Below are 23898 nucleotides of genomic sequence, written 5' to 3' on the forward strand. Positions count from 1 at the left end.
TTGACTCCACTAGCCCTGAGAGCTCTATCTAACTCTCTCTTAAATCCATCCAGTGACTTGGCCTCCACTGCCCTCTGTGGCAGGGAATTCCATAAATTCACAACTCTCTAGGTGAAAACGTTTTTTCTCACCTCAGTCTTAAATAACCTCCCCTTTATTCTAAGACTGTGGCCCCTGGTTCTGGACTCACCCAACATTGGGAACATTTTTCCTGCATCTAGCTTGTCCAGTCCTTTTATAATTGTATATGTTTCTATACGAACCCCCCTCATCCTTCTAAACTCCAGTGAATACAAGCCTAGTCTTTTCAATCTTTCCTCATATGACAGTCCCGCCATCCCAGGGATCAATCTCGTGAACCTACGCTGCACTGCCTCAATCACAAGGATGTCCTTCCTCAAATTAGGAGACCAAAACTGTACACAATACTCCAGATGTGGTCTCACCAGAGCCCTATACAACTGCAGAAGAAGTGTGAAAAAGTTATCCCTCAGGTTCCCCTTAAGTCTTTCCCCTGTCACCTTAAACCTATGCTCTCTTGTTATCAATTACCCTATGCTGGACAAGAGACTCTGTGCATTTATCCGATCTATTCATTTCATGATTTTATACACCTCTATAAGATCACCCCTCATCCTCCTGCACTCCAAGGTACAGAGTCCTAGCCTGTTCAACCTCCTCCTATAGCTCAGACCCTCGAGTCCTGGCAACATCCTCGTAAATCCTCTCTGCACCCTTTCCTGCTTGACAACATCTGGTGCCCAGAACTAAACACAATACTATAAGTGCAGCCTCACCAACATCTTATAAAACTGCAACATGACCATACTCAGAGGTATAGAAGTTTAGAAGTATTCTGGACATTCATTTTGGAAAATGCTTATTTTGGGTGAAAAACTGTGCAAAGATTTCACTAATCCTCTGGTGGATAGCCAAGATCCCTTTGCTTCATTTAAATATTAGTGGGCGTATTATTGTTTAGTTCTGGTCAATATAACATCACTAAAACTTGCCATTCATTTGATTGCTTCTGTGCGGTGGGGAAATGCAGCCACATTCCCATTTACCATCCATCTTGGATAAAAGATGATACAGAGAGAGGTTAAAGAGAGAAAGCAAAGGACGGAGTGAGGCAGCTGTGGAAACTGCGAAACAGAGGGCCAGGGAATGGAGAGTGATTTAGGAGTGAGTGGAGTTGACAGAAGTTTTCACCCAGTAGCACATGAAGGGAAACTGATACCCGGTTGCAATTTTCAACGCAGTCAGTACAATGAAGGTGTCGGGAGGAACCCCTGTAGTTGCTGGTTTAAATCGAAGATAGACACAAAAACGCTGGAGTAACTCAGAGGGACAGGCAGCATCACTGGAGAGAAGGAATGGGTGACGTTTCGGGTCCACACCCTTTCTCAGACAATGAATATGGTTTTATATGTATATAGCTGTACTCGTTTTTATTTTCACAATCAGAAATCAGCCTTTAACACTGGAAGAAATCTAATGCCTTTCTCTCTACTCACACATTTCAAGTACTCCCCCCCCCCCCCCTCCCCCTCCCCTTCCTCCCTCTGTGAGGAGCCCGTCACCTGGAAGCAGGAGATGAAGTGCCGCTGGACCTCAGTGACATTGCAGAGCCATCTGATAGACAACACGGGTTCCTTCTAGGTCGGGATGGCGTGGGCTGTCGGGTCCCTCCTCAACTTCCATCCCTTCACTGTTCACCACTATAGACTGGAGTCACAGCTCGCAGGGCCGGCCGGCCGGCACAGTGAGCCTGGGGGGGTGCAGTCGCCCACTGGTCGCCACTGGTCGCCCACTGGTCGCCAGGGGTGGGACCCACTTGTGGAGGAGTCACAGTTTGATCCCGGTGCGGAAGGCAAGTGCTCAGACCATTGTCACTTTTGCAGGAGGCAGCCCCCCGGCAGGATTCAATGCAAGGATCTCTCACTCACCCTTTACATTGATAATCCACGAGAAGGAAGGTCGACTTTCTCCCTTCGCCTCCTCCCCCCCTCCCGGTGGAGCATCAGAGGGCGGGATCCAAGCGGGCGAGCGGCGCCTGGGCTTCAGGTAGCGAGGGGGCGGTGTCCGGCTGCTCCCGCCGCCCAGTCCGTGGCTAGTCTCAGACTGAAAGGACGGCGTAGCATCGTCCCTGCCAGCCAAGCGTATGTATGCACCCGCCTCCCTGCACCCCTCCCCAACAATATCCACCCCCCTCTCCCCACAACTCCCACCCACACAGACGTGATGATCTCTGCACAGAAACAAGAGAAAATAGCGGCTGCAAATGCAAGGTGACAAGGGCAGGACAGAGATGTGGGGTGGGGTGGGTGGGTGCTCTATCAGCGTGAACATCACAACTATGTACCACGGCCATCTGGTCCCGGTGGGAACTCGTCCCGTCTCTCTGGCTATAATCTAACTCTATTGTGACAGCCAGCAGTTACAATTGTCGGCACACAAGCCAGTCGACAAGGCTGCCGCTGTAAATGGTACTTACTGTGTCTGCGAGTCTGCCCGTCTAAACCCAGCCGCCTGTAGCTGTCAGCATGCACTTGCATCTAGTTCCCGACTCAGTTCACATCACCTTGTATATATATATATATATATATATACACACACATTTGTAAACTTCACCCTCTCCCCCCCGTCCAAGATGCGTCAACATTCCCCTTCATTGGTAAAACCTCCTGTTTAAATTCCATTTGGAATATTTTGGAGGACCAAGAAACCAAGAAGGAGAATAAAACACGTCATGTGTGTACCTGGCATGTCGTGAGAATGAACTTGAGGCCATCTTTAAAGGAGGACACAGGCAAGGTTTGGATGGCCTTTCCTTGCAAAATAATTCCTCCCCCAGGGAGAGGGGGGGGGGGGGGGGGGGGAGTGAGAGCTGAGAGGAGGATGAGGAGGAGGAGGAGGAGGAGAGGGTGGCAGAAGTTATGGATGCAGGATTACTTTACACAGCTGTAATTAGAGGCAGTACTGGGGCAGTGAGAGGCTGCAAGGTAAGTGGAGAACTGTTGCCAGATGGATTGGATGGAACATAAAGCACAACGGGATACCCGGGGTGGGGTGGGGTGGGGGGCACTGGGGATTGGCGGGAGACAGATGGGAGTCAGACTTCTCCCTGGATAGGAGGAAAAACAATGATAAACTGGGCAATACTAGTCGATTACTACAGCGCCTCTGGAGGGTGAACGGCTGCCACCTGCTGGCACCCGCTGGAACAGATACGGCTGGAGGAGTTCAATGGGCAGCAAGCTCAACACCTCCTGAGCATCTGCCTAAACAACCTAGCTGACCTCCCGGTTGCTAAACACTTTAACTACCCCTTGCATTCCCACACCAACCTTTCTGTCCTGGGCCTCCTCCATTGTCAGAGTGAGAGATTGTAAGAACAGCACCTCATATTTCGCTTGGGCAGCTTACATAGAAACATAAAAATTAGGTGCAGGTGTAGGCCATTCGGCCCTTCGATCCTGCACCGCCATTCAATATGATCATGGCTGATCATCCAACTCAGTATCCTGTACTTACACCCCAGCGGTATGAATATTGACGTCTCTAACTTCAAGTAACCCTTGCTTTCCCTCTCTCAGTTTTCCGACAAGTCTGACTGGCCCCAATTATATTTTATCTGTGTTTGCTTCGTTGTCACCTTTTCCCAGCTAACAATGATCTATACATTTCCCTGGACCTCCATCTCTCTTGATGTCTCATTTTCACACCCTACCCTTCCTTTTCTTAGTGGCTCACTCTCCCCTGACTCAGTCTGAAGAAGGGTCTCGACCCAAAATGTCACCCATTCCTTCTATCCAGAGATGCTGCCTGTCCCGCTGAGTTACTCCAGCATTCTGTGTCCAGCAACCACATTAACGGGTTCAACTGTATATAATACATTGTGTGGGCTGAGGCTCCACAAGATCACACAATGGTGAAGTGATAATCGACAAACGAAGGAGAGTTATAATATGCTAAATATGTCAGGGATTAGGTGGAGAAGGCAGGAGAATGGGGTAGAGAGAGAAAGATAGATCAGCCATTGTGTTTAAGAAGGAACTGCAGATGCTGGAAAATCGAAGGTAGACAAAAATGCTGGAGAAACTCAGCGGGTGCAGCAGCATCTATGGAGCGAAGAAAATAGGCAACGTTTCGGGCCGAAACGTTGCCTATTTCCTTCGCTCCATAGATGCTGCTGCACCCGTTGAGTTTCTCCAGCATTTTTGTGTACCTTCGATATATCAGCCATGTTTGCCAATGGCGGAGCAGACTTGATGAGCCGAATAGCCTAATTTTGCTCCTACAACTTATGAATCCCACTGTAAACGGCTTGATTGGAATCATGTATCATGTATCATGAATCATGTATTGTCTTTCTATTGAGCGGATAGCGCACAGCAAAATGTTTTCACTGTACCTCGGTATACGTGACAATAAACTAAACTGAAACCTGGGTTTCTGGCACTGTGAGTTAGCAGCTCCAGCAGACCATTCTTCTTCAGTTTACTTGTATCCCTTGTTACCCTGAACTTATGAAAATAGTGGTACCGCAAGGAGAAATTTAAAGATGAATTGGGAGTGAAAGCTTCTAAATGGACCACTTCCACATTAACCATTGTTAAAGCAGAATCCATTAGTTATACTCACAATGATTGCTGAAAGAAAGAACCATTAAAAAAGGCATAAATGTGGCACAGGGGGGTAAAGCCTCTGCCTCACAGTGCCACAAGCCAGGGTTCATTCCTGATCTCCGGTTCTGTCTGTGTGGAGTTTGCACGTCCAACCTGTGACCATGTGGATTTCCCCGAGGTGCTCCGATTTCTCCCACATCCCAAAGATGGCGACACATTGTTAGGTTAATTTCTCCCGGCACGCAGAGGGTAGTAGAACTTGGGAACAGTTGATGAGAATGAAAACATTGGGGTTAATATACGAATACTCTAAATGCGTGATCGATGATGGGCCAAAGCTGCTGCCATGCTGCCTCTCCCTATAATGCCATAGATACAAACAAAAATATGGAACATATCAGATGGCTCTCAAAGAGGTATGCACTATTGGAGTTTTGGTGAGCTGAAAGGCTAAAGTCTGTACACAGGTCACAGAGGATGTCTAACCAGGAGTAGGTCACACACTCATCGTGAAAAAACAGCTTTATTTACTTGATACCATGAGACTCTTGAAAAATTCCAATTTTGTAAAATTCTTCAATGGCTTCATCCTTTCCTAACCCTCTATTCCTCTCACCTTAAAGACTTTCTTGATCTCTGCGTTCCTCTAGATGTAGCCTCCTGCTTTTCACTTCCCCGCCATTTATATGATATCTATATCATTGAGCTGATTAGGGCTCAGGTACTGGGATCATCTCCAGAGAATACACTTTGTCAATCCTTAAAACATTCTTGAAAAACGTGCTTCCTTGATCAAATATTTGGTCAAAGCTAAATGATTAGCTCTTTGGGACTACGTTAATGGAACCTTGCTTTTTTTTGTTTTTGAGTCCCTGAGTTACAAATAATTCAAAAGAGATGATATTTGAATTTTACAGGAATAATGTGGAAACTTTATAGAAAGTGTGGAAGAGATTCACCTGGACATTGCCTGGATTGGTGAACATTATGACTATAATGAGTCATTGGATAAACTTGGATTGTTTTCTCAGGAGCATCAGATGGCTGTGACCGTTTAGTATAGTTTAGAAATACAGCATGGAAATAGACCCTTCAGCCCACCGAGTCCGCACCGCCCAGTGATCCCCGTACACTAGGGAAAATTCACAATTTTTACCGAAGCCAATTGACCTACAGGTTTGTAGTGTGGGAGGAAACCATGGAAAACCCATGCGGTCACGGGGAGAGTGTACAAATTCCATCCAGACAGCACCCGTAGTCAGCATCGAACCTGGGTCTCTGGCGCTGTAAGGCTGCAACTCTACCGCTGAGCCCAGACACCATAGAAAGTATATTAAATTATTTACAATTCTGAGTGACATAGAAACATAGAAAATAGGTGCAGGAGTAGGCCATTCAGCCCTTCGAGCCTGCACCGCCATTCGATATGATCATGGCTGATCATCCAACTCAGTATCCTGTACCTGCCTTCTCTCCATACCCCCTGATCCCTTTAGCCACAAGGGCCACATCTAACTCCCTCTTAAATATAGCCAATGAACTGGCCTCAACTACATTCTGTGGCAGAGAATTCCACAGATTCACCACTCTCTGTGTAAATGTTTTTTTCTCATCTCAGTCCTAAAAGATTTCTCCTTTATCCTTAAACTGTGACCCCTTGTTTTGGACTTCCCCAACATCGGGAACAAACTTCCTGCATCTAGCCTGTCCAACCCCTTAAGAATTTTGTAAGGGGTTGGACAGGCTAGATGCAGGAAGATTGTGACATAGATAAAGTCTTTTTTCCAAATATCATAGATGCATAGATACATAGAAAATAGGTGCAGGAGTAGACCATTCGGCCCTTTGAGCCAGAACCACCATTCAATGTGATCATGGCTGGTCATCCACAACCAGTACCCCGTTCCTGCCTTTTCCCCATACCCCATGATACTCCTAGCCCTAAGAGCTCTATCTAACACTCTTCTGAATGCATCCAGTGAGTCGGCCTCCACTGCCGGAGAATTCCACAAATTCACAACTCTATGTGAATAAGATTTTCCTCATCTCAGTCCTAAATGCCCTATCCCTTATTCTTAAACTGTAACCCCTGGTTCTGGACTCCCCCAACATCTGGAACATGTTTCTTGCATCTAATGTGTCCAATCCCTTAATAACTTAATATGTTTCTATATGATCCCCTCTCATCCTAAATTCCAGTGAATACAAGCCATTCTTTCATCATATGACAGTCCCCCCATCCCGGGAATTAACCTCGTGAACCTATGCTGCACTCCCTCAATAGCAAGAATATCCTTCCTCCAATTTGGATACCAAAACTGCACACCAAACTCCTTGTGTGGTCTCACCAGGTACCTGTACAACTGAAGAAAGACCTCTTTGCTCCTATACTCAACTCCTCTCGTTATGGAGGTCAACATGCCATTAGCTTTCTTCACTGCTGTTGTGCCATTGCTGTTCCACCATCATCCCTGCTAGGATCCCTTCCCACTCAACTTTGGCCAGCCCCTCCCTCATGTCTCCATAGTCCCCTTTATTCATCTGCAATACTGACACTTCCAATGTTACCTTCTCCCTCTCAAATTGCAGATTAAAACTTATCATATTATGGCCACTACCTCCCAATGGTTCCTTTACCTTGAGTTCCCTTATCAAATCCGGTTCATTACACAACACTATATCCAGAATTGCCTTCTCCCTGGTCGGCTCCAGTACAAGCTGCTCTAATGACCCATCTCAGAGACACTCTACAAACTCCCTTTCTTGGAGTCCAGTACCAACCTGATTTTCCCAGTCTAATTGCATTTGAAATATCCCATTACCATTAGCATTACCTTTGTTACATGCTAATTTTAACTTCTGATGCAACTTGCATCCTATATCCAGACTACTGTTTGGGGGCCTGTAGATAACTCCCATTAGTGATCTACGCCTTCTGATTATTATTTTTTTGTTACACAGAGAGTGGTGAATCTCTGGAATTCTCTGCCACAGAATGTAGTTGAGGCCAGTTCATTGGCTATATTTAATAGAGAGTTAGATGTGGCCCTTGTGGCTAAAGGGATCAGGGGGTGTGGCGAGAAGGCAGGTACAGGATACTGAGTTGGATGATCAGCCATGATCATATTGAATGGCGGTGCAGGCTCGAAGGGCCAAATGGCCTACTCCTGCACCTATTTTCTATGTTTCTATTCGATGTCACCCCTTCGCAAGGGACTGAATTTCATTCCTTACCAACAGAGCCACCCCACCCCCTCTGCCCACCTGTCTGTCTTTTCGATAGGATGTATAGCCCTGAATATTCAGTTCCCAACCCTGGTCCCCTTGCAGCCATGTCTCTGTAATTCCCACAACATCATACTTAACAATTTCTAACTGAGCCTCAAGGTCATCCACTTATGTCATACTTCGCTCATTCATATACAACACTTTTAATTCGGTATTCACCTCCCCTCTCCCACCGGTCCCTATTTCACCTGACCTTACTATCTTATCCCTTCTTGAACTTTCTGTCCCATTAATTCGGGTGTCTTTCGTAACTTTCCCTGTACTCTCTTCCCCTTTAACTCCATCCTTATACTCCCAATTTGTCACCCCCCTGTCAACAGAGAGGGCATTAGGAAAAGTTGAAAGGAGATTTTGGAGGTTCTTTCTTTACACACACATGCATATGGTGGTAGTGGCTGGAACATGCGGCTTGCAAGGGGAGATAGTGGAAGCAGATGTGATAGCAAACATTAAGAGGCATTTAGACAGCCACATGCACGGGCAGGGGAGGGTGGGACATGGATCATGCACAGGCAAATGAGATTAGTTTTATGTTTTGCACAGACATGGTGGGCTGAAGAGCCTGTTCCTGCACGTTATTAGTGCATTGTGATTGTGATTGGAACTGGACCAGTAATTGGACACGTGGACCAGTCTCCTAAAATGATTATGTTACCAATTAGATACCTGGAAATGTAACCAATCAGAATATTAAAAATACTTCTGAAGAAGTTCTGCCATGTACCTTCTACTCAGACTGGTCTAAATGTATTTTTTAGGTAATACACCACCTTCAACATATTTCTCATCACAATTAACCTTATTCATATAAATAAGTATTTTCTATGTTTTCACATTCATCTCTTTGCTTGAGTATCACCAATTATACCGAGGCCTAAACCAGAATGTCAAGTGCAATGATTTTCTTTCAAAAACTCTTCTTCATACAATGATGGGATAAAGGTTCAATGAGTCTGGCAAAGTTTCACATTTATTCCATCCCTTGCTTAATTTTCAAGTCAGAAAGAAAGCCAAGCCTAAAAAGAGTGTCAACAAACAATGACAAAACCTGATCCATAAGCCATGACTATTCAGAGACATTTCTGAAGATGTGTGTCAAGTACTGTTCTTAGTCTGCAAGAAAGTATAAACCTATTTGACTAAGTGGTGAAAAAAGGGGAACATAAACTTAATGTATCTATTAAGAGCACAACATTGCAGATTAATGCTTTTTTTACTTGGCGTCAAACTCCCAAGAGAGGCAAGGTGTTTTATAGCAGTTATGCCTATTGTGTTCCCAGTTAGAACTACAAAATACCTTTTATACACGGCATGAATAATGTAGATAATCTGCCCGATTCATAATGCCAGTACCTTTTTATGCTTCTATTCCAATTATTAAAATTACATTTACACCAAATATCAAGATCTTCATCTTGCTAAGTTTTAGACATCTCCCTAGATCTAGTTTCACCCTAGTATCGTACCGTATATTACTAAGGCTTGGGAGTAATACTATAGGAATTCAATTAATTATATAAAAGCAGCATGACAGCATGCATTTCATGACGAGTCATATTTCAAATGCCTTTATTTAATGTTACAAATTCTGATTGTCATGCTTCTTGACTGGCACTCATAGAAACATAGAAAATAGGTGCAGGAGGAGGCCATTCGGCACTTCGAGCCAACACTGCCATTCATTGTGATCATGGCTGTTCATCCACTATCAATAACCCGTGCCTGCCTTCTCCCCATATCCCTTGACTCCACTAGCCCCTAGAGCTCTATCTAACTCTCTCTTAAATCCATCCAGTGACTTGGCCTCCACTGCCCTCTGTGGCAGGGAATTCCATAAATTCACAACTCTCTGGGTGAAAAAGTTTTTTCTCACCTCAGTCTTAAATGACCTCCCCTTTATTCCAAACCCTGTGGCCCCTGGTTCTGGACTCGCCCCACATTGGGAACATTTCTCCTGCATCTAGCTTGTCCAGTCCTTTTATAATTTTATATGTGTCTAAACTCCAGTGAATACAAGCCTAGTCTTTTCAATCTTTCCTCATATGACAGTCCCGCCATCCCAGGAATCAATCTCGTGAACCTACGCTACACTGCCTCAATCACAAGGATGTCCTTCATCAAATTAGGAGACCAAAACTGTACATAATACTCCAGATGTGGTCTCACCAGAGCCCGATACAACTGCAGAAGATCCTCTTTACTCCTATACTGAAATCCTCTTGTTATGAAGGCCAACATTCCATTAGCTTTCTTCATTGCCTGATGTACCTGTAAGCCAACTTTCAGTGACCGGTGTACAAGGACGCCCAGGTCTCGCTGCACCTCCCTCTTACCTAACCTAACCCCACTCATTCCATATTCACAAATCGGCACTCAGCAGGTACAGAATTTGAAAAGAACAAATGGGTGATGACGAAAATAAACAATAACAAAAAAAGTCAATCATCACTTAATCATCAACATTGGGGTTTTTTTTCAAACCGGAGAGCTTAGTACCTGTACTTTTTAAAGTACTTAGTACTGGTTAAAATAAATTGCTGAAAATAACCTTGTAACTTTTTTCTGCAAATTCACAACAATAAAACTTCCCTGTAAAATTCTCTTTTATGCATTTGAATGCCTTCATTAGTTGTTCACAAAGTCTCTCTTGGGGGTGAAGCTGACATTCTTGCAGTCACAATCACTTTTGTCAGCTGAAGAGATTTACAGCAGTAACCATGCCAGCGAATCCTAGGGGGCTGAAATCAGACAGAGTGCACAACACAGCAGCTCCCATCATGCTTCCGTTGCAATCCACTCTGCGCTTTGATTGGGCTCATAGAGTAATTACAAAAATGTTAATTTAAACCATTTAAAACAGAGTGTTCTCCCGCACACTCCAATTCAGCCCTCTTGTGCTTTGAATTTCTTAATTCCAGCATTAGCAGCTAAGCTCTCACTTGCCACAGTCCAGAACCCTGGAATTCTTCCATCCATTAAAATATCTCTGTCACCAAGCTTTGAATCCATGCCCTAATATCCCCAAAGGCAGATACAAGGAACTGCAGATGCTGGTTTACAAAAGAAAAAAGACACAAAGTACTGGGGTAACTCAGCAGGTCAGACAACATAGAAACATAGAAAATAGGTGCAGGAGGTGGCCATTCGGCCCTTCGAGCCAGCACCGCCATTCATATAACCATATAACCATATAACAATTACAGCACGGAAACAGGCCATCTCGACCCTTCTAGTCCGTGCCAAACACGTATTCTCCCCTAGTCCCATCTACCTGCACTCAGACCATAACCCTCCATTCCTTTCCCGTCCATATAACTATCCAATTTATTTTTAAATGATAAAATCGAACCTGCCTCCACCACCTTCACTGGAAGCTCATTCCACACAGCTACCACTCTCTGAGTAAACATAGAAACATAGAAACATAGACACTAGGTGCAGGAGTAGGCCATTCGGCCCTTCGAGCCTGCACCGCCATTCAATATGATCATGGCTGATCATCCAACTCAGTATCCCGTACCTGCCTTCTCTCCATACCCTCTGATCCCCTTAGCCACAAGGGCCACATCTAACTCCCTCTTAAATATAGCCAATGAACTGGCCTCGACTACCCTCTGTGGCAGGGAGTTCCAGAGATTCACCACTCTCTGTGTGAAAAAAGTTCTTCTCATCTCGGTTTTAAAGGATTTACCCCTTATCCTTAAGCTGTGACCCCTTGTCCTGGACTTCCCCAACATCGGGAGCAATCTTCCTACATAAAGAAGTTCCCCCTCATGTTACCCCTAAACTTCTGTCCCTTAATTCTCAAGTCATGTCCTCTTGTTTGAAGCTTCCCTACTCTCAGTGGGAAAAGCTTATCCACGTCAACTCTGTCTATCCCTCTCATCATTTTAAAGACCTCTATCAAGTCCCCCCTTAACCTTCTGCGCTCCAAAGAATAAAGACCTAACTTCAACCTTTCTCTGTAACTTAGTTACTGAAACCCAGGCAACATTCTAGTAAATCTCCTCTGTACTCTCTCTATTTTGTTGACATCCTTCCTATAATTAGGCAACCAAAATTGTACACCATACTCCAGAATTGGCCTCACCAATGCCTTGTACAATTTTAACATTACATCCCAACTTCTATACTCAATGCTCTGATTTATAAAGGCCAGCACACCAAAAGCTTTCTTTACCACTCTATCTACATGAGATTCCACCTTCAGGGAACTGTGCACAGTTATTCCCAGATCCCTCTGTTCAACTGCATTCTTCAATTCCCTACCATTTACCATGTACATCCTATTTTGATTTGTCCTACCAAGATGTAGCACCTCACACTTATCAGCATTAAACTCCATCTGCCATCTTTCAGCCCACTCTTCCAACTGGCATAAATCTCTCTGTAGACTTTGAAAATCTACTTCATTACCCACAACACCACCTATCTTAGTATCATCTGCATATTTACTAATCCAATTTACCACACCATCATCCAGATCATTGATGTACATGACAAACAACAGTGGACCCAACACAGATCCCTGTGGCACCCCACTAGTCACTGGCCTCCAACCTGACAAACAGCCATCCACCATTACTCTCTGGCATCTCCCATTCAGCCACTGTTGAATCCATCTTGCTACTCCACCATTAATACCCAACAATTGAACCTTCTTAACCAATCTTCCATGAGGAACCTTGTCAAAGGCCTTACTGAAGTCCATATATACAACATCCACTGCTTTACCCTCATCAATTTCCCGAGTAACCTCTTCAAAAAATTCAAGATTAGTCAAACATGACTAAGGCACAATCCATGTTGACTGTTCCTAATCAGACCCTGTTTATCCAGATGCTTATATATATTATCTCTAAGTATCCTTTCCATTAATTTGCCCACCACTGACGTCAAACTAACAGGTCTATAATTGCTAGGTTTACTCTTAGGACCTTTTTTAAACAATGGAACAACATGCGCAGTACGCCAATCCTCCAGCACTATTCCCGTTTCTAATGACATTTGAAATATTTCTGTCATAGCCCCTGCTATTTCTACACTAACTTCCCTCAATGTCCTAGGGAATATCTTGTCCGGACTTGGAGACTTATCCACTTTTATATTTCTCAAAAGTGTCAGTACTTCCTCTTCTTTGAATCTCATAGCTTCCATAGCTACTCTACTTGTTTCCCTTACCTCACATAATTCAATATCCTTCTCCTTGGTGAATAGCGAAGAAAATAAATTGTTCAATATCTTCCCCCCATCTCTTTTGGCTCTGCAGATAGCTGTCCACTCTGACTCTCTAATGGACCAATTTTATCCCTCGTTATCCTTTTGCTATTAATATAGCTGTAGAAACCCTTTGGATTTACTTTCACCTTACTTGCCAAAGCAACCTCATATCTTCTTTTAGCTTTTCTAATTTCTTTCTTAAGATTCTTTTTACATTCTTTATACTCCTCAAGCACCTCATTTACTCCATGCTGCCTATAATTATTTTAGATCTCTCTCTTTTTCCGAACCAAGTGTCCAATTTCCCTTGAAAACCATAGCTCTTTCCAATTTTTACTATTTCCTTTCAACCGAACAGGGACATAAAGATTCTGTACTCTTAAAATTTCACCTTTAAATGTCCTCCATTTCTCTTCCAAATCTTTCCCATAAAACAAAATGTCCCAATTTACTCCTTTTAAATCCTTTCGTATCTCCTCAAAGTTAGCCTTTCTCCAATCAAAAATCTCAACCCTAGGTCCAGATCTGACCCTCTCCATAATTATATTGAAACTAATGGTATTGTGATCACTGGACCCGAACTGTTCCCCAACGCATACCTCTGCCACCTGACCCGTCTCATTTCCTAACAGGAGGTCCAGCACCGCCCCTTCTCTAGTAGGTACCTGTATGTATTGCTGCAAAAAACTATCCTGCACACATTTTACAAACTCCAAACCATCCAGCCCATTTACAGAATGTGTTTCCCAGTCTATGTGTGGAAAATTGAAATCTCCCACAATCACTACCTTGTGCTTACTACTAATATCTGCGATCTCCTTACATATTTGCTCTTCCAATTCTCGCTCCCCATTTGGCGGTCTATAATACACCCCTATAAGTGTTGCTACCCCTTTCCCATTTCTCAGTTCCACCCAAATAGCCTCCCTAGATGAGCCCTCTAATCTATCCTGCCAAAGCACTGCTGTAATATCTTCCCTGACTAGCAATGCAACACCTCCACCTCTTGCCCCTCCAATTCTATCACACCTGAAGCAACGAAATCCTGGAATATTTAGTTACCAATCACAGCCCTCCTGCAACCATGTTTCACTGATCGCCACAACATCATACTTCCAGGTGTCAATCCAGGCTCTAAGCTCATCCACCTTTCTTACAATGCTCCTAGCATTAAAATATACACATTTAAGAAACCCACCCCCTCTTATTCTCTATTTATTGTCTTTTTCTTCTTTCTCCCCTACATTTTGGGTCAGAGTGCTACCCTTCTCTGCCTCATGCCTCACACACTGACTGCTAGCTTTCCCAATTTGAGTCCCTCCCCCCAACCGTTCTAGTTTAAAGTCTCCTCAGTAGCCTTTGCAAATTTCCCCGCCAGGATATTGGTCCCCCTCGAGTTCAAGTGCAACCCGTCCTTTCTGTACAGGTCACACCTTCCACAAAAGAGGACCCAATGATCCAGAAACTTGAATCCCTGCCCTCTGCACCAGTCCTTCAGCCACGCATTTATCCTCCACCTCGCTCCATTCCTACTCTCATTGTCGCGTGGCACAGGCAGTAATCCTGAGTTTGTTACCTTTGCAGTCCTTCTCCTTAACTCTCTTCCTAACTCCCTAAATTCTCCTTTCAGGACCTCTTCTCTTTTTCTACCTATGTCGTTGGTACCAATATGTACCACAACCTCAGGCTCCTCTCCCTCCCATTTCAGGATATCTTGGACACGTTCAGACACATCCCTGACCCTGGCACCAGGGAGGCAAACTACCATCCGGGTCTCCTGTCTGCGTCCACAGAATCTCCTATCCGACCCCCTGACTATAGAGTCCCATATTACAATTGCCCTCCTCTTCTTTTCCTTACCCTTCTGAGCATCAGGACCAGTCTTTGTGCCGGAGGCCCGGCCGCTGTCGCTACCCCCAGGTAGGTTGTCTCCCCCAACCGTACTCAAACATGAGTACTTATTTTCAAGGTGTACAGCCACCGGGGTACTCACCAGTCCCTGCCTCTGCCCATTGCCCTTCCTAACTGTGACCCAGTTGTCTGCCTCCTGTGGTCATTGTCATCATGTGATCATGGCTGATCATCCCCTATCAATAACCCATACCTGCCTTCTCCCCATATCCCTTGACTCCACTAGCCCCTAGAGCTCTATCTAACTCTCAAATCCATCTCTGGAGAACATCTCTGGAGAACACGGTTAAGTGACATTTTGGGGCAGGACCCTTCTTCTGACTGCTTGGGAGGGGGGTTAGGGGAAGAAAGCTGGAAGAGAGGAGGGGGGGGGGGTGTTTTACTGTATTAGGAATTGCTGGAAGTGCTGTAATGGGTTTTATATTTCAGTTGAGATTCTCAGGGAAAACAGGGAAATTATTTCCAGAATTTGGCTTGTGTTGATCCTTCAGTCATTTTGGAGAAATAGAAAAGTAGTGTATTTTTGCATGGTAGAAGAATGAAAGGTGTTGTCGTTCAGGCTGACCTGGATATGCTTATATGCAAATCACTGAATTTTAACATGCATGTATAGCAAACAATTAAGATAGCAAACAGTACAAGAGGGTTTTTGGAGAAGAATAGAGAGATGCCTTGCTCCAAGTATACATCCCCAGTGAGCATGAGTCTGGAATATTGTGTACAAGTCTGGTCTCCCTAACTAAAGAAGGATATATTTAAGATGGGGGGAGTACCGTGATGTTTCATTGGATTGATTCCTGAGTAAGTAAGCAAGTAAGTAAGTTTATTGGCCAAGTATTCACATACAAGGAATTTGTCTTGGTGCTCCGCCCACAGGTAACAACATGAGTTACGAATGACTCAGCAAACACTAAACATTAATAATAATAAAACATTAATGATAAAACACCATTGATCAAGCCATGGCAGTCAGAAGAATGGTCCTGCCACAAAATGTCACTTATCCATGTTCTCCGGAGATGGCAGGTTTGACAGTATGAAGAGAATAAGAAGACTGGGCCTGTACGCTCAAGTTTAGAATCATGGAATGGACTACTGTTTTGTCACATGTGACGAGGCACTGAAATTCTTTGCTTGTATATGTACACAAATAGCAGCCAGCTACAGAGCTGACAAAGTTACAAAGCACGCCGGCCGGCTCCTCCTTTTGTTCTCCCCCCCCTCCCACATGGCTCCCCCCACGCTGGGTCCTCCATTGTTCTTCCCCTTCCCCCCCACACGGTGGTCCCCCATGCAATAATGAAAGGTAATCTCATTGAAACAGAAAATCCTTAATGGGCTTCATGGAATAGATGTAGACTTTTCTTTTCCTTAAATAGGGCGTTAAAGGGGTTGACTATTTAAGACAAAAACAAGAAAAAAATGTCTTCACACAGTGGGTAGAGGGTCTTCAGATTTCTGTATCCAAGAGGAATGCAGAGATTCAGTCGCTGAGTATAGTTAGATTTTAAGCGAATCAACGGGTATGTGGCTCGCTCGAGCGGGAAAGTGGTAAAAGATCTGTCATGATCATACTTAATGGTGGAAAAAGCTCCAGGGGCTGAATGTTCTTTATGTTCAGTCAACCTCACTACAAAAGTAAAGATACAGTGGCGCAGCGGTAGAGTTGCTGCCTTACAGCGCCGGAGACCCAGGTTCAATCCTGATCACGCGTGCTGTCTGTATGTAGTTTGTATGTTCTTCTCGTGGCTAATGGAATTGGGGCTCAACACCTCCCTGTGTGCCTGGGCCCTGGACTTTCTCACCGACAGGCCACAGGTAGTCAAGATGGGAGGGAATACATCGAAGTCCCTCACCCTGAGCACAGGATCGCCCCAGGGTTGCGTCCTCAGCCCCCTATTGTACTCCCTGTATACACATGACTGTGTGGCTAGGTTCAGCTCCAACTCAATAATCAAGTTTGCTGATAACACTGTGGTGGTGGGCCTGATCTCAGACAATGACGAGAAGGCCTACCGGGAGGAGGTGGCTGGTCTAGCACTCTGGTGCCAGGACAACAGCCTCCTCTTGAACATCAAAAAAACGAAGGAGCTGATCATGGACTTTAGGAGGGCACATCATCCGAGGACGTACACTCCATTGAGGATAAATGGGGATCCTGTGGATAGGGTGAACTGTTTTAAATATCTGGGAGTCCACATCTCCGAGGATATGACATGGGCATCACACGCCTCAGCACTCGTGATTAAGGCAAGGCAGCGCCTTTACCACCTCAGGCAATTGAGGAAATTCAGAGTCTCTCCGAGGATCCTCCAGTGCTTCTACGCAGCGGCGGTGGAAAGCATCTTGTCCGGGAATATTACCATCTGGTTTGGGAACTGCTCTGCCAAGGACAAGAAGGCTCTGCAGAGAGTAGTGCGTTCGGCCGAACGCACTATGGGAACTTCACTCGCCCCCCTGCAGGAACTATACATCAGGAGGTGCAACTCCAGAGCCAACAATATCATGGGAGACCCCTTCCACCCCTGCAACGGACTGTTCCAGCTGCTACGGTCAGGCAAACGCCTCAGTTGCCATGCGGTGAGAACAGAGAGGTTGAGAAGGAGTTTCTTCCCAGAGGCCATTCGGACTGTAAACTCCTATCTCACCAGGGACTAACTCTACTGAACGTTTTTCCTTCCATTATTTATTATGTTAAGGTATATGTGTGTTATGATTGTGTTTATAGTTTGTTTGGTTGTTTGTCTTTTTGCACAAAAGTCCGCGAGCATTGCCACTTTCATTTCACTGCACATCTCGTATGTATATGTGACAAATAAACTTGACTTGACTCGACTTGGCTGTTTTCTCTAAGTCCTCCAGCTTCCTCCCACATTCTAAAGACGTACAGGTTTATAGGTCAAAGAAGGGTTTCGGCCCGAAACGTCGCCTATTTCCTTCGCTCCATAGTCTGAAGAAGGGTTTCGGCCCGAAACGTCGCCTATTTCCTTCGCTCCATAGATGCTGCTGCACCCGCTGAGTTCCTCCAGCAATTTTGTGTACCTTCAGGTTTATAGGTCAATTGGCTTCGATAAAATTGTAAATTGTCCCCAGTGTGCAGGATAATGCCAGTGTACGGGATGATCGCTGGTCAGCATGGACTAGGTGGGCTGAAGGGCCTGTTTCTACGCGGTATCTCCAACCCAGACAAAATAATCTCGTTTCCACCAAAGGTACACAAGAATGCTGGAGAAACTCAGCGGGTGCAGCAACGAAGGAAATGGAGCGAAGGAAATGGGCAACGTTTCGGGCCGAAACCCTTCTTCAGACCCTTCTCCTATTTTCTTCGCTCCATAGATGCTGCTGCATCCGCTGAGTTTCTCCAGCATTTTTGTGTACCTTCGATTTTCCAGCATCTGCAGTTCCTTCTTAAATAGTTTCCACCAATCATTGAATCACCACATTTTCAAAGATCACCTGGTGGGAATATCCTGAGTTTGTGTAGGGGATTTAATCTGGAGCACAATAACGTAACAGCTTCTCAAATCTAACTCCACTTTTCTGAAAATATGAAATTGCTTCTGCAGCCCTCGATAGATTTAGTTTCGCCACAAAGGCACGAGTTAAAAGCCTTCTGCGGTTGATCACCTATTGTCTGCACTCTACATTCTCTCAGCAACAAATGTCAGCTTACTTCACTCACAGTAAAGCACAGCCTGTGGAATTGCTAAATGTCAGTTCTACTGGAAAATCCAACTAAATCATGATGTTGTCTGGATTTGTGTAGCTTTGGGCTTGGTTCAACTAGAGCGATAAAACAATTGTGAGTCTGAAGAAGGGTCTCGACCCGAAACGTCACCCATTCCTTCTCTCCAGAGATGCTGCCTGTCCCCACTGAGTTACTCAAGCTTTTTGTGCCTACTGGCGACAAAACAATTGTGTGTGTCCGGGGGATTGAGGGAACACGAGGAAATAGACAACAACAAAAATTCTACTTAAGGGAGTCTAAATAAGTGAAGTCAGGTCAACAATGACAGGTTAATCACCAGTACCATGAAGATGAATTCAGAGTGGTGACAAGACCATTTTCTCATTGCCTAAAGGGCCTGTCCCACTTACGCGACCTTGGCTCGCAAATTAGGCGACCTTGTGGTCGCTTGAGGCGTACTTTCTTCATCTTAAAGGGCCGGTCCCACTTAGGAGCGCGAGGGCGTATAGAGTTGTGCAGGGCTGGTCCCGACATCGCGCGGGACTCCGAAATTCCTGCAATGTCTGAAAATTTAGCGCGCCAATGGCCTGCTGGCCCGCGTACGCACGCAGGTGTACGCCTAGCGCATGGCGTTGCGCGATGATGTCACTGCCCGACAAGGCGTTGCGTGATGACGTCACCACCTGACGCTGTGCGACGCCCAAATTCAGTCGGCCGGCCTCCTGCCCAGCTTCTTGGTAAGTATGACGCAAATGACATCACGCGCGAACTTAGTGCGTACTTAGCGTGTACTCCGCTTCCGTTTGGTCGCGCCAAACGCATGCAAGTGTGACAGGCCCTTTAAGATGAAGAAATGTTGCTTTCCCTCTCTCTCCATCCCTCTCCCTCTGCCCAGTCTGACTGTCCCCCTGATTTAATTTAATCTCTGTGTCTCCCTGTCCCCTGACTCCCCCCCGAAACGTCACCCATTCCTTCAATCGAGAGGTGCTGCCTGTCCTGCGAAATTACTCCAGCACTATCTTCTGAAGAAACTTTGATAGTCTCCATTCAGTTTTTAACTCATGATTAATCTCAAAGATTTTATTTACCATTTTGTTTCTCAAATGTTAACACTGCAACAAATACAAATATTTTTTAAGCAATCTGTGGCTTTTTGCATCTATTAAATTATTTGAGCATTAGTCTGTATCTATGCAAAATCTATATTTATTTTGCAAAGAAACAATGAAAAGGGAGACAATGAGAACATAGGTAACTTAGAATGTCAGACATTACAGACTTAAGTATCAAAATATATCATTTATCACGGAAGCTAATGAAACATTAATGCAACAGCTGTGCTCCAGACTTCTTACTGCAAATCCCATATTTAATGACTCAATTCAAAGTGCTCAATAATAGCGTTAATGTTCCGTTCTAAATTACATCATCTACGTGTCCTCCATAATGTTTGGGACAAAGACCCTTCATTTATTTATTATCCTTTGTACTCCACAATTTGAGATTTGTAATAGAAAAAATCACGTGGTTAAAGTGCACTTTGTCAGAATTAAACACACCTGAGCAATTACAAATGCTTGTGAAGCCATGTGTCCCACACATTATGGTGCCTTGAAATGGAGGGAGGGGGGACTATGTGTAAACACTGCTGTAATTTCTACATGATGAAGCCAAAATGTATTAAAAAAAAAAATTCTATTACAAATCTCAAATTGTGGAGTACGGAGGCAAATAAATAAATAATGGGTCTTTGTCCCAAACATTATGGAGAGCACTGTATTTCATCCCTTGTGTCACAACATCCTGCAACATGACACCATCTGAAACTATTGTCTGCCTATTATTAATTGTAATCCACACATTTAAAATTTGTAAGCTCCAAGATAGAGCTACATTTTATTCATTATTTTGTTTCACTAATAACACTTTTGTTTTTACTGTTTTATGTTGCTCTCTAATCTAGGATATTCTGACAGGCGAGCTTCTAAATGTGGTTTAGTTATAGGACCCTGTCATTTTTGTGCAATATAACATACACTCACACTTTTGTTTGACTGCGTATATACATATACATTTGTACACAAATGCTGACACTCACACAGATGTAACAAAAAAGTAAATGCTAAAAGCAAATATGTGCTTCTTAAACTAAATATTATTGATTTTTTCAGTTCAGACATAATAAGTTCTGATAATACAGATATAGGCCTTAAATTGCAACCACAGGCAAAGTGATGCTACTCACAGTAGGCCACTCAGAACTATCAGTTGACAAAGTCTAAGTGATCTGTGGTGTGGTGTGGAGTGACTCCACTGCTTCTGTGACACCCCCCTCCCTCCCCCCCACCCCGACTCTTTCCAACATCCGTTGCTGTTCAGCGCTAATTCCCAAGATTTCTTAAGTTCAACAACCGTGCTGCCTTGAAGCAGGGCAAACATTGAAGAACGCTCACCAACGCCATACCAGGAAATAAAAAGGTCAATTTTGAAATAACATTTTACAGAGCACAGAATAAAGTCCAGAACATTCACACGAGATCAATAAAGAAGCTGAAATATTATCAATAAACCTTCAACAAAATTAAATTCTTAAAATCCATAACATTGTGAAATATTTATTTGAGTGGAGAGTTTTTTAAGAGGTTATTCAATAATTTGCCTTTGCACACCATCAAAATGCTCACAGCAAGGCATTGCTCAAATAGGAGGGTTTTGTTCCTATTTGTAAACACCTAAGGCACTAATGATGAATGACTTTAGAAGATTACATAACAGAAGATTACAAAGCTACATACCTTGTGGAGCAACAACAACTTCAGTCTCATCTTCCTATGATCAGATTCTGCCATGATTCACTCGTGTAGCCTAATAAAGTTATTTCAGCAAGGCTTTAGGTTAAATTAAGCCCCCCAAGTTGAGGATTGTTTGCAATTTAGCAGTTGTAGTACTGCTAATCATGAAGGGTAGGTGGTTAGACTCTCCTTTGTGGACAATTATCATTGTCTAACACTTGCAGGGCTGAAGGTACACAAAAATGCTGGAGAAACTCAGCGGGTGCAGCAGCATCTATGGAGCGAAGGATATAGGCAACGTTTCGGGCCGAAACATTGAGTATTTCCAGTATTTTGTTTTTATTTAATATTTCTGGCATTGTTAGAATTTTGCTTCTAGTCATAGTCCATTGATTTTTTTGAATGTGTTTCCATTCATCCATTTATATCCCCAACTAGGCAGATCACAATCAAACCTTCACCAACCTTTCACACCTGATACCAGTACACTTCCCATCTCCATTTGATTACATACATTCCCCTTCTTCTCTCCCTTTCCCTGCAACTTAAAACATGCTTGATTTCACAAATAATGTGACGTTGGCCTTCATCGTTTCTCATTCTGATGAAAAGTCATTGATCTGAAATATTAACTCAGTTTCTCTCTCCACATATACACTTCACTGTTTCTAGCATGTTTGTATTTAATTTCAAGTTTCCAGCATCTACATTTTTGGCACTGCATTTTCATGGAGTCATAGAGTGATACTGTGTGGAAACAGGCCCTTCGGCCCAACTTGCCAACATGTCCCAGCTACACAAGTCCCACCTGCCCGTGTCTGTTCTATATCCCTCCACACCTGTCCTATCCATGTACCTGTCTAACTGTTTCTAAAACGTTGGGATAGTCCCAGCCTCAACCGCCTCCTCTGGCAGCTTGTTCCACACACCCACCATCCTTTGTGTGAAAAAGTTACCCCTCAGATTCCTATTAAATCTTTTCCCCTTCACCTTAAACCTATGGGATGGGAGAAATTAGGAATTAACTGCTGATGGTAGTAGCAAAATGAATTCTGAAGTGTATAGACACATCCTATCTGCTCAAGTTCAAACAAATGCCTCAAAACTCATTGGCCGGCGGTTCATTCTACGGCAAGACAATGATCCCAAATATACTGCTAAAGCAACAAAGGAGTTTTTCAAAGCTAAAAAATGATAAATTCTTGAATGGCCAATCAATCACCCGATCTGAACCCAATTGAGCATGCCTTTTATAATCTGAAGAGAAAGCTGAAGGGGACTAGCCCCTAAAATAAGCATAAGCTAAAGATGGCTGCAAAACAGGCCTGGCAGAGCATCACCAGAGAAGACACCCAGCAACTGGATCGCAGACTTCAAGCAGTCATTCTAAACACAACTACTTTCATCTACATGACATTGCTGTGTCCCAAACATTATGGTGCCCTGAATTGAGGGGACTATGTATAAACACTGCTGTAATTTCTACATGGTGAAACCAAAATGTTTAAAAATGGCCTTTATTAAAATCTGACAATGTGCACTATAACCACATGTGATAACACCCCTACCACAGATGAGGTGGTATGCTTTGAATCTTGGGCAGTTCCTTCTCTCCTCCATACTTTGCTCTTGCCATCACTCTGATATAAGTTAATCTTCATCTCATCTGTCCACAAGACCTTTTTCCAGAACTGTGGTTGCTCACTTAAGTACTTCTTGGCAAACTGTAACCTGGCCATCCTATTTGTCTTCTGCGGACAGTGGTCATTGACAAATCCACACCTGACTCCTGAAGAGTGTTTCTGATCTGTCGGACAGATGTTTGGGGATTTTTCTTTACTAGAGAGAGAATTATTCTGTCATCAGCTGTGGAGATCATCCTTGGCCTGCCAGTTCCTTTGCGATTAGTGAGTTCACCAGTGCTCTCTTTCTTCTTAATGATGTTCCAAACAGTTGATTTTGGAAAGCCTAAGGTTCGGCTGATGTCTCTAACAATTTTATTCTCGTTTCTCAGTCTCATAATGGCTTCTTTGACTTTCATTGGCACAACTTTGGTCCTCATGTTGATAAACAGCAATAAAACTTTCCAAAGGTGATGGAAAGACTGGAGGAAAGACTAGATGCTGAGAGCTCTCTTATACCTGCATTCAGGAGGCATTTAAACACACCTGAGCAATTACAAACACCTGTGAAGCCATGTGTCCCAAACATTATGGTGCCCTGAAATGGGGGGGACTTTGTACAAACACAGCTGTAATTTCTACATGGTGAAACCAAAATGTAAAACAAATGCCCTTTAATAAAATCTGACAATGTGCACTTTAACCACATGTGATTTTTTCTATTACAAATCTCAAACTGTGGTGTA

General features: G+C 44.0%; 1 protein-coding gene across 6 annotated transcripts in view; it reads right to left on the minus strand.

Moving 5' to 3' along the window:
* The window catches only part of ctnnd2 (catenin delta 2), a 1121748-nt gene that overhangs the window by 661394 nt on the left and 436456 nt on the right, over window positions 1-23898 (minus strand). Inside the window, exon 1 of one of the 6 annotated variants that reach the window (XM_033017114.1) lies at window positions 1584-1774. The exons of the other annotated variants lie outside the window; for them this stretch is intronic. The gene's annotated coding sequence lies outside the window, so the exon portion shown is untranslated. Of the gene's footprint in view, window positions 1-1583; window positions 1775-23898 lie in introns of those variants that run through there. 6 annotated transcript variants of the gene reach the window in all.

The sequence above is a fragment of the Amblyraja radiata genome, chromosome 2 (assembly GCF_010909765.2).
Source record: "Amblyraja radiata isolate CabotCenter1 chromosome 2, sAmbRad1.1.pri, whole genome shotgun sequence".
NCBI lineage: Eukaryota > Metazoa > Chordata > Chondrichthyes > Rajiformes > Rajidae > Amblyraja > Amblyraja radiata.